Here is a 12,730-nt window from a genome sequence, read left to right as displayed (position 1 = left end):
GCACCCTTCCCCCACCCCCCCCGGCCCGGGGTCCTCCCCCCCCCTCCCCCCGCACCCTCTGCCGCCCCAGCTCTGTCCCCCCACCTGCGCCTCCTGCCGCCCCAGTCCTGGGCTCTCCGCCAAAGAAAGAATTGGGTGGACTAAATGGACAGTGCCCCACTCTATCTGAAGCCTAGCAAGAGAGGTACATGGATCCCACTAGAATTTAAAATGAAAAGTAAGGGAGGGAGGCTCTACTAGACTGGACAGCTTTAGATGCAGTACCAGGCACGTAGGAGGATTTTCACTTCTGAGCCATGGAAGCAGAAGTTGACTTTTCTTTTCCAGATTTGAATACCCTCAAAATTCAATTTGGGCAGCTGTTACTTCATTTCTCCCAAATCAAATATACTGATCCACTGTAACTTGCTGTAGAAAAAGTAGAATAAATTAAGCAAGAAATGCTTCCCAGTGGTGATTAGGACTGGAATTGCTATTTTCAACAGCCATTGTTTTTGTTTTTGTTTTTAGTTTTAGTTTTAGTTTTATTTGTTTAAAAGGAAGACAGTGACATTGCATTGGCAAATTCCTCATAGAAACAAAGAATGGAACAAAAGAATAATAAAGGCACCTCAACTTTTCCTCATTTATGTAGGACAGTCTTATAATATGCATCCAGATATCCTCCAATCACACAAGCTGAAAATTGTTCCACTTTACTGCAGTTCTGTAACCATATGGGAACCAATCCTGTTTGTGTTCTGTGCACATCCAAAGTTCCTGCTGAATGACCCGCCCTGGGAGCGAGTTACCAGTGATCAAGGGCTGCGGCGGAAGGAGGGTGCAGTTGGTGGGGGGGGGGGGGGAAAGCGCAGGGCTGGGCTGGGGGGGCAGCCAAAAATATTTTTGCTTGGGGCAGCAAAAAACCTAGAGCTGGCCCTGCTGCCTTGCCAGGAAGTAGGACATTTTTCACTAGCAACTGGCAAACCTAATGTAGCTTGAGGTGTTAGGAGCCTCCTAGATTAGGCTGTGGATCCATAAAACTAGTCCTAGATCATGAACCTGTTTTCCTGTCATTTAAACTCATGTTTTATTTCATGGTTGGAAAATTTAAAAAAATATATTTTTCTAGTTAAAGGGAAGCCTGTGCTGCGTTGTGGGGATAGGAAAATCCTTGAAAAGCTAAATTTACCCAAGAGTGTGTTGCTCTGTGTAGTGGACCAAATTCAGTATTGATATATATGGGAGTATAAGTTACTCATTGGGCTAGAAAAGGGTCGATGTGATTAAGCAGAACAAATCGCACCAATTTGGTATTCAATGTATTGGCAAAATGAGTGTAACTTACAAGCTAAGTGGTGTGAAGGAGGGATCTTGTACCATTGATTAGTTGCTTTTCCTGCTACATCATCTTTCTGCCCCCTCATCATGTACGTGCAATTTGCCATCATGATGGAACTCACTGCAATCCAGATCTATGCGAATTACACACCTTTACCACTTGCATCCATTTCTGACTCACACCCAATGTGGAACTAACAGCCCCATTTCTGTCACCACTATACCTGGTCCATGTATATTTATTTTTTCTTTCACATTTTCCTCTAGGCTCCCTTTTCCTGTTTCTTTGCATTTATTTTTAATTCTTCCTGTTCTCTGCTTCATTTTTCACTGCATGTTTTTTTCATACAGACGTATTCTCTCTTCCTTTTTCTCTGCTCCTTTCATCTTAGTCTCTCTCCTTAGTGGAACATGAAGCCAATAATGTTTGAGCTTGAATCATATTCTGCGCTGACATTGCAGCAGGGAAGTAGTTTTGTGATATTATACAATTACCTATCCTGTAAAATCCTTTCCCTTAATATTTGTTGGCATTTACTTGAACAGCAGCAAAAGTCTAGTCTACATAATAGGCCCCAAGACATTTAAAACAACTTTTGAATGTTCTTTGGCACAAGTGCCTATCTGGGTAGGTAGGAGAGATGGAGGGATATAGACAGATCTTGGGATAAAGACACAGCAAAGCTTATGAATGAGCATTACTAATCATTCGTTGCTTGGCCAATAGCATGCACCATTTTAGCACAACAAAGAAAAATGTCATTTCCTCCTCCCACAGGGCCCACTGATCTGAGAAGTGACCAGCTTGGCTTCTGCATGTCAGGAGCAGAAACAGGTGAACTCTTGAATCCGTGTAAGAGGCTTTCATTAACCTCTCACTGCATGAGCTATGTCCTTCGGCTCACTGCTTGCTTATAAAGGGGATTAGACAAACGAATTAACTTAGAAAAGGAAAGTCAATAATGCTTCAGCAAAAACAGCCTGCCACTGGGATGGTAAGAGGGGATGATTGTTGGATTGCTCTCTTTCTTTAAGGTAATGAGGGTTGGTGAATAATAGTAAATTCCATCCAAGTGTTTTCTCACAGTTGGTTTTATTTTAGGGTAATTTAGGAAACAATTTGCAAAGCTTATTCCCCAGCTCACCTTTGAAATCACTGCTTTGGTAGCAGTGAGGTGTTATTGGGAAGCAATTTACTTTTCATTCCAGTGGTTAAAAATACAAAGTAACCCAAATAACAATTTTCTGGCTTGCACATTGTCTTGTTCAAATGGGAAATACCATCACTCAGGAGAACTCTCTCAGAAGCTCATTTAAATTAACAGATTCAATTTCATACATGTTATGAGTTACCTGAGTTTCCAGATGGGACCCGTGACATACAGACGGCAGACCTATACAGAAGCTATCCTTCCTGTCCATCTTAAGTTTTCTTAAAACGGGGTCATCACCAGTGAAGTGGATTTTAATCAGTATTGTTTTCAATCCAAAATTCAAATTTGCTGAAGACATGGGGAGAGGAATAACATTATTGAAGAAACCAGAAAGGAAAGGCAGCCCTTAAGAATTGTGTAGAGGGCCTATTTACATAAAAGTGCTGTTTAAGAATCTAATAAAAGAAAATATTAGCAGGAAAGAGGAAAAAAGCAAAGCCCAGAGGTGCTAAAATATAAGTTGGCACAATTCACAACTGTTACAGAGCAGCATTTAGCTACTGCAATGTCTCATTGCATACAGTATATTTTTGAAATAACTTTTTAAACAACAACCCACTAGGGGACTTGATTCTCCTCTCATTTATACTATTTTACACCAGCGTCATTTTATTGGGCCAGATTCCCAGCCCCAGTAAATCCTCTTTGCACTTCACTGATGGTGCAAAACAGACTTAAGGATACTTTCCCCTCATCAGCTAATGAATCCTTGTATACATCTGACTTCAGTGCAAGCCCATTAGGCATGATTTATTGTTATTTATGATTTGTATGACAGTAGCACCTCGCTTATCCCAATCATAAATATAGCCCCATTGTGCTAGGTACTGTACAACCACATAGTAAGAGGTAGATCCTGCTCCAAAGAGCTTGCAGTCTAAATAGACAAGATGAATAAGGTTTCCTGAAAATTTTCTGTCAACATTTTTCCAGTGGAAATGTGGGGTTTTGAATAAATTGAATACTTTTTTTCTGGAAAGAGTCTGCTTTCCTCAAAAATGTTTGATTTTTCCTTCTGAAAAAATGACAACCCCAATCTTTTTCAGCTGACATCCATGTTTTCCCCAGTTTTCAGCAATTTTTGGTAGAAAAGTTTTGGTTTTTGGTTTTCTGATGAAAAGGCAAAAGTTTCCCTTGAAAATTTTGTCTTAAACAAGAAAAAAATTGTTTTTGTGAAAATGTTCTGTGGAAAAAATACCACTTTCTGACTAACTCTACAGATCAAGGGTGGGAAAGGAAACAGAGATGAAGTGACTTGGCCAAGGCAACAGCAGGTTTGTGGCCGAGCAGGAAAAAAGGCCTTGAGTCCTAGTTCAGTGTACTAGCTACAAGGTCACTAACTGATACTATGGTAATCTCTGTAGAGAGGCCAAGGGCACAATGGCGATGGTGGCTGTATAATTTTCCTCCCCCAGAGGTGGTCCCTCTAGGACTTAGTTGGGGATGAAAGGCAGCTTGTACTGATGCTATACCATACTCCCAATGATTTGTGTGAATGAATAAGGAATCCACTCCCCAGCGTTGTCAATCTAATATCTTTCATAAGCACTAAATTAACTTAAAACATTGTAAATGTCATCAGGACATTATTGGTCTGCTATTATGTAGCTGTGCAATTTAAATAAAACACTAATACTCCATCTGTTTTACAGGGCTTGAATGGTACAATATTATGTTCAGGTTATTATATTTAATAAGGTGTGCAGCGGACTGAATGGTTAATAGTTTAGAATGGCTGTTCTAAAAGATTGGGCTTCCTGTATAATAGGATGTCTGATTGAGGATTTTTCTGATATTATCACCACTGTTATTATTACTTTTGGTTATCTCAAAAGTCCTGTTAGGGCCATGATAGTCACTCACAAAATGACTCTCCCCCACACAGCACCAGCAGTTTAAAAATGGCAATGAATATTCTGAAGTGGGAGGGGTGGTTGGGAAGCAGAAAAATAATTTGCTTTTTTAAAATTCAAAGCCCTGGCTGTTTTGTGCAATGGCAGTCAGTACTTAGGGAAACTAATGAAAGAATATTTCAATCAAGGCTAACTTAAGAAAAAATTCATGCTGTTTCAAAAAAGGTGCCAACGGGGAGTTGAATGTTGGGTAAAATGCATCATATAATTTTCAAAGAGCTTGTGTGAACTGAGACAATTTTTGTCTTCAAGCTCTGCCATCTTCTTTATTTTCCTTCCCACCCCCCATAGGAAACCATTTGCCTGGAGAGTCTAATAAAGCAATCTTTGCCTCCTGTCTATAAAAAAAACATTTGGCAGCCATGTCTCCTGTACATTTAATATAGCTCCCTCTTCATCTCATTGGAGATCCCTTGCAGGAGAATTACGCACATGGTTTAGACCAAAGTAAGAAATGAGCAGTGGGATGGGGATGGATTGAAACAAAAAATAAGCATTATTATTAATGTAAATTGCTTCGGAGGTTGCACAAACGAGTAGATTTTTATATGGCTTTCAGCCCTAGCTAGCGTAGACTCTGGCACCAAGGGTGAGTTATGAGTGCTCCAGTTGGGGAGGAAGATACATGGCTGGAAGTCACCACATTAATCCACAGATGGGGGATAACCCCTTGTGACTTGCCCTACTAAGAGGCACAGCTTGCTAAAGCGCCCCCTCTGTGGCCTTCCCACATCATTGATCTGTACATTTAGGAGAAAGAGAATCGGAAAGGGCAATGCTGTGCGCCACTCTAGGCAGGTGGAGAAGCAATGGACAGAACCATGTAGGGAATCGGCGGAGTCTTGGCTCCAACCCCTCCAGCATGCCAGCCTGCATAGCACAACTGAACCTGCACAGAAGGGGAAGTAGACTGCTACTGGTATGGACCTGTGGAAGATTCCTTTTCCTTTGGAGCAAGGGGAGAGCCAGAGGAGGAAATGTGACTCTCAGAGACACAGTTCCTTCCCAGGACTCTTCCCAGGGGTTGGCGGGGATGTACACTGAAGTCTAAGCCTATGCATGTGATTCCCAGTGTCTATAGCCATCTTTATTGCTCTTCTCTGGACCGTTTAAAAATAAATTAAATTTTAAATTAATGGAGATATCCCATCTCCTAGAACTGGAAGGGACCTTGAAAGGTCATCAAGTCCAGCCCCCTGCCTTCACTAGCAGGACCAAGTACTGATTTTGCATTAGATCCCTAAGTGGCTCCCTCAAGGATTAAGGTCACAACCCAGGGTTTAGCAGGCCAATGCTCCAACCACTGAGCTATCCCTCCCCCCCATTCCATCTTAAGGTGACATGACCAGGAGCCCTATTATACAATGCATCTTCATTACAGTATTTCCTGTATTGTTTCTAGTTCCTCTTTTTATACATATCCTATTTGCTTTTTTCAATTTCTACTTCACAGTGAGCAGATGTCTCCACTGAGTTATTCATAATGACTCCTGTGTAAGTCTGTTTCCTCAAAGGTTCCCATGAGTGCAGAGCCCATCAGCATAGGTACATACTTGCCAGTGACAGATCAACTAGTCACAAGAGCTAATACCAAGCAGAGAGAGAACATGAGGCACATGCATTTTCAGGAAGTGCATCTTCAGTGAAGGACTAATCAACGTCAATGGCAAAGATTCTGCTCACCCAAGATCTGTCATATTATTTCCCAGTAGAGGTGTTCGCAAAGACTTATATGCTTCTTGTCTTTTTACTTTTAGTTTGGTGTCATGTATATATCCAATTTATCTGTGCTCCATCTTATGCATATGTGATGTATTGCAAATTGACATTCAAACAGAGGGAGGGAGAGAGAGAGAGAGAGAGAGACTGAAAATGCCCGCAACCCAAGTTTCACAAAATCTCATCAGTTAGAAGCAGACAAGACAGTAACACTTCTTAATAACCCAGGGCTGTCCAACATGCATTAGTTCAGTTAATTTCTATGTATTTTTCCCCTTAGATACCTCAACAGCTTATTTCTGCTGAATACAAATAAGAAAACGTGAAAGATATTTTGTTATAACAGCTAGATGTACAGTTAGTAGTGCATTGCATTGGTAAGGACTTAAGATCATAGCATTTGGCAATAGTCTATAGTTTTATGCATCATGGCACCCTGCCTCCAGCAATGACTGATATTTCAGAGGGTGGAGAACAAATTTCCCCCTGCCCTAAAAATCACACCTGCTGACAATCTCTGAAGTGCTGTACTCTGAGAATTGGATCAGCTGATGACCCAGATTGTGAGTTTTGAATACACTGATTGAGGTATGATTTGAGATACACTGGTGTCAGTCTAGCATAGAGTCCATAGATTTAGCTGAATTTACTCCTCATTCACATTGGCCCTTTGTCTTTGCTTTCTATACAGAAGTTGTAAACTTTACTGATGGCCATTAAATTAGCCAGTCCCTCTTCAAAACCAGCAATATTATTTGTACTGAAGATCCCCTTCAGCAGTGAGTCCCAAAGGGTCAAGTAAAGATACACTTCCCTTCATGTGTTTTAAATTTACCCTCTGCTAACTTCAACTTGTGTCCTCTTGTTCCTACACTGGGACAGGATTAAAAGGTAAGGACTGGATTTGTTTTCATTGTGCCCTTGATAATAATTTCATATGCCTTCACAACATCTCTTTCTACTTTTATCCTTTCTAACATGAATAATTCTAGTCTCAATGACAGCAAAGCAGTGCTATATTAAGAGCAATCAACCTAAAGGAGATCCAGGATTTCATAAGAGCTATTTTCCTTTCAGCATAACTAGTACTTGGGCACTTACAGAACCATGTATCTATAGAACAAGCAGTGTGGCATCATGGCTAGCAAACTGGAGTGGGAGTCAGGAAATGCGGATCCTACTCCTGTCTCTGCCACTGGCCTATTGGGTGACCTTGTAAAAGTCATGTCACCACTCCATGCTTCGGTTTCCTCATCTATAAATTGATACTTTATACTGTATAAAATGATACTTAGCTCCTTTGTAAGGAGTGACTAAGAGTGTCATTATTATATGTCTAATTGTGATCAAGTTATGTGATTGCACTCTAAAATCACCACTTTCAATCTTGGGGATTATGTGGAATATTACTTGTATTATTGGTCACTGAATACCGCAACCATTCAGAATTTCTTCATAAAGATTTTATTTACCACTCCAGGAAAAAGAATGGGAAGGCTTGCAAATGGTAGATATTTTAAGAGATTATCATTTTCACAAGAAAATATGTCCAAAAGAAAGTTTGCAGCAATAGCCAAGGTGTGCATATGGGATTATCTTGAAGTACTGAGGGGTTTATAAGGAATTTATGGCCTGATTTTCAAGAGTACTGAGCTCTTAACAGTATTGAAGTCAACAGGCTCTGCAGGAACTCAGCGGCTTTGAAAATCAGACCATTTGTGCTTTCAAAAAGTGCAGGATTGACAGCCCTGGAGATATAAACTGTGTGATCATGTATGACAGACAGTGACTGTGGAAACTCTGCCTCCCTAGCTTGACCTGGAAAAGCCACATCTATAACAAAGAGAGTAGTTTGGGCTCTATGTCTAACCAGTTTTTGACCTTTCTGCCAAGTCCAACAACTTTTGCTAATTAATTAAAATGGGTTTATGATGAAGGAACCTGTCCACCAAAACTGGATGAAGACTCACTAACTCCTTTCACAGAAGGCACCCAACCACTACAGGTGGTACTAATGTCAGGTCAATAACCTTGGTTGGATTTGAGCAAGTTATCTACAGGTGAAAGACTAAAATTTATTACCAAATCCCTGCGTAATCCAGTTGCTTTCTAAGAAAGAGTTTTGGAAGATAATGCCACTTGGTTTAGTACCCACCCTATTCAAAATGTTACCCAATTACGGGTGATCTCTACTATTTCAGGTACAGGGCAGCAACATAAGTACTGCCTGTGTGATGTGAGTAAAAGCAAATCAATTCCAAGGCAGGGAAAAAAATGCACATTACAAAGAAAGATTTTTTGGAAATTGAAAAGCACTTTGAAATGCAAATATTCAATGTGGAGTTTAGGGAGTAAAAGGCACAACTGTTAACTATAATGGGTCTTGTGCGTCTGATTCTGTATTTATAATGTTTAATGACAATATTTAATAACAAATCTTAATGAAAGTCTCCACAAGGACACATCAGTTCCATAACAAGAAAATTATAGAGGTGGGCTGGACAGCTGAGGCAAGAGGCAGCTCCCTAACTGGGCTTTTTATTTCTTGGCCATTGAATCCAGCTCAGGAGTGGCCAAAAACAGGAGTGATTTTATGGCTGTTTGATGTCATCTTTGAAGCGGATGTCCCAGTCAAGTTCTTAGCAGATAGGTGTCCCCATTCTCCCATTAAACAAAAGAAAACACCTTCATATTTGGCACTCACTGACAACACTGATCAAAGTGAGAGGCTACAGACTCATTGCCCCACTGACTTCAGTGCAGCTGTGTGAGGATCTGGCATATTGGTTTCAATAAAGTTGCATCACTTTTTATCAATGTACAAGGGTAGAGGAGCAGGCCTTGTGTTATGACAGACATTGGTATCTTGCTTCTATTTTCTCTTTATCTATTTAACAAACATTGTAACACCCCTTTGTCTTAGAAATGACTGTTTCCTGCTAGAAGGAGGATGGGCCAGTGCTGAAAGTTAGAGGTGGGGGTTGCAAATCCAGAATAAATATATAAATAAACATTGAGCTTGGTCGCTGAAGAGTGCACTTTAAGCACTGTCTTGCTACAGCTGCTGTTCCCAGATTATGATAAATTCCTCACTTTTTTCAGCACTGGGAAACAGCTTTTCTATACACAGGGAAATCCTGAGAGCTCCACTATAGTGCTTAGCCCTTATGTGCTGTACAGAAGAGCAAAGGGGAGTTAGAATCCCCCATGGCCCTGAGCAGCCACATCAGGGTATTGCTACTCCAGGTGCTATGGGGAATGTGCTGAGATGTGCTCCTGGGACACAGTTGAGTAGGCAATGGGTGTGGAGGTTCTGGCCCCTACAATGTGCTGGCTTGCGTAGCTGACTGGCTGCATGCCAAAGGATATGTTGCACCCATAAAGAGGTATCACAACAGAGGAGTCCCAGAGGGATTCTGCCTTTCTATGGGCAGTATGATCTAGCCCTCAGATTGTGTTCACTCCTGACTCTGGCAAACTCCCATTGACTTCAGTAAGGACTTCAGGATTTGCTCCATGGATTACAAACTATAAACTGCAGTGGTTGGCTTGTTCTGACTATGAAACACTTTGCTTCTTTGTGGACTTTCCTTTAGAAAGAACAGACTCAGACTTTTCCTTTTCCCTTTCATATATGGTGATGGCGACAATTTTATTGCTCTCTACATGCATTTTCTGGAGCATCAATATATTTTTCTGGTTAGGGAAAGGACCAAGTCTAAACACCTGGTAATTTATTTACCTTTGAAGTAAAATCATATGGTGTGTAGGATCCCCTCATTTATGTGCATCTACTATAAATGCCTACTTTAGGTAGATTTATACAGGTGTAAGAAGGGCAATGAAAGCCATGAAATAAGTATTGAACAATAGTGATTTGGTATCAATCAAGCTAAACTGCTGCTTTTACCTTCCACGGCCCCCTTATTTTTTCAACTGTTTAAAGTAAATTTAGTACTGTTCAAAAATACCAGGCACAGAGCCTGCCGCTGAAACCCTGAAGCCCTCTTTTTAGTTTCTGAACAGCAGCAGTCTGAGGTCAGAGAGAGCTGCAGTGCAAGCTTCCAGCTCACTATCTTCTGCTGACATGCCTCAACCATGGCCTGGAGAGGCTGCCAGAAAGATCGAGAACGAAGTACCATCAGCCTTTGGAGTTACTACTTAGGGTACATCTACACAGCCTGAATAGCTACACTGCTATTTTTAGTCCCGCATCACAAGCCTGGTGAGCCCATCTTGATTTATTCCCTGGGTTCTGCATAGATTTGAGGTGTCAGAGGTAGTCTGGGGGCCAAAATCCTATTTCCACAGGGACCTGAAATGAGATGAAAATAAATAATTCAAGAGTATCATATTCATGGAAATTTAAACTCCTGGGTTCTTGTCCCAACTCTGATGTTAACACCTTGTCGATTAACTAGGGCTGGTCAAAATCTTTCCACCGAAACTGTTTTTAGAAAGAAAAGTGGACTTCTGGTAAAACAACATTTTATTTGAAAAAAGTATCTAATTTTTGTGGAAAGCTTTGACTTTTTGTCAAAAAATAAAAACAAAATATTTTGAGGTTTTGGCTGAATATTTTGGGGGCTTGTTTTTTTGCTGAAAAGAGACAATTTCCTATGGAATCTTGACCTCCCCACCACGTGCATGCATTTTTTGACCAGCTCTACAGCTAACCTTTCTGTGACTTAGATCTTGGATAATTAATAACAAATTGTGACCCTTGAATCTAGAGCACTACAGATCATTGTTTGTTATTATTATATTAGAAAGTCTTTTTAGCCTGTGCAAACTCAAAGTAGAAAAACTTCTTTGTTAATCTGATCTTCAGAATAAAAATAAAATAAATGACAAAACTGACCCTGCATAGTGGACAGGGGAACACACAAGAGATAGCTGTCAAACAGTAAGAATTTGTTGTAATCACCTGAGAAGAGGAAAGTGGATAGTGTAAGCATCAGTGTAAATGGAATATAAAGAATGCTGGACGGTGGTTAAAGCTTTCCACACTCTTTCTTAGAGCTGAACTGAAAGAAGGATTTGGATAAAAAGCAAGAATGGTGAATTCTACAGGTCGGTTTATTAAAGTGAGAAGAATATTGGAAGGTAATTGCTGTAGTAGGCAGCAGGCAACAGGAATGTGAGGGATAATGTGTTATAGTGATTAGCAGCTCTGGCCACTTTGTAATACTTCAAGGCTGTATTCTCAGATAATTGACTTTACAAACAGCTACAGTGCACCTTAGTTTATCCCAATTGGTTTGGGGACATCAGAAATATTCCAAGAAGGAATCAGATAATCAGGATTAATTGAGCTCACTGTCTGAGAAGATGTGGCTATATGCTAACAAATGGCATATGGATAGGGATTGTGTAACTGAGTGTGAATTTTAAATAGGGGAAGTGGGACTCCTCCATCTTCCTTTGACAACAGAAGGGAGCAGCTATATTCACAAGGGATAACATGAGTGGAATGTCATGAGACATTCACTGCTTCTGCGGGGGTACCTATGGCATAGAAAATGAGCTGATTTTATATGTCTGCTCAGATCAGTTCTGACACTTTCCCTTATGGTGCTCCAAACAGTGCAGTCTAGGTGTCATTCTGCTATTGGACAACAGTGTTCAGTGTTGTACAATGAGAGGAAAGAGAAACCACTCATACTGCATTGGATCTTCTTATGACAACGTGAGGAGAAAGTGCATTAAAGTGGATCGTCACAGAGAAGAAGCACCACCAGCCATTTTGTGTCTGGAGAAGGATACCTACAAATATGACACAAGTTTGCAAAAGGCTCCTCTATTCTATCAGTACTCCAGGATGCTGTAAGAGAGACACAAATGCTATATGAAATGGTCCTTGCACTACCCATATTAAATCTTTGTCTCAGGAAAGAGATGAAGCAGGTGGACGTCCCTAGCCGGATGTTGTAGGAAGAATGATACCTCATCCACCGAAGAAGTTGTTCTGAGGCAAGCTGATCCTTGTGGAGATAATGGATTACCCCTTTTGAAAACATTGCTCAAAGGAATACTTCACTTCAAGGCTACAGTTTTCTCAGCTCAAGATATTTCTCTTGAGTTTGAGTGAATGGGAGCTGCCACCCTATAGCGGCTAATAGCACCTGGCTTTACACTATGCCAGATAGTGTGGCAGCTTATATCACATCCTGCCATGTCTTTTCAACCAATTACAACTCATCTCAGTGGCACCCTCTTCAAAGGTAATGCAATTGGTACACTGGACGGTGATGCAGCAATTTAAAGGAAAGTAGCTGATGCATCTCATATCACTAATGTTTCTGGGTCAAATTCTGCAATCGCTTACCCACATGGAAACTAGCTAACCTCAAAGAACTCGCACAGGTGCAAGAGAAAACAGAACTGGGCCCTTTGTCTGAACTTCAAAGGGTCACACTAGGCAGCACTTAACCTGTTTCCTGATGTATCAGGGTTATTACCTGGCTGTGAAGGGATTAAATAAAATTAAGCATCCAAGCCCTAAATTAATATAACTTTAAGAAAATGAGTATCACAGTAGGTCTGAAGAAGTGCAACTGTATG

The sequence above is a fragment of the Trachemys scripta genome, chromosome 4, assembly GCF_013100865.1.
Source record: "Trachemys scripta elegans isolate TJP31775 chromosome 4, CAS_Tse_1.0, whole genome shotgun sequence".
NCBI lineage: Eukaryota > Metazoa > Chordata > Testudines > Emydidae > Trachemys > Trachemys scripta.
Note: the sequence above shows the minus strand (reverse complement) of the source record.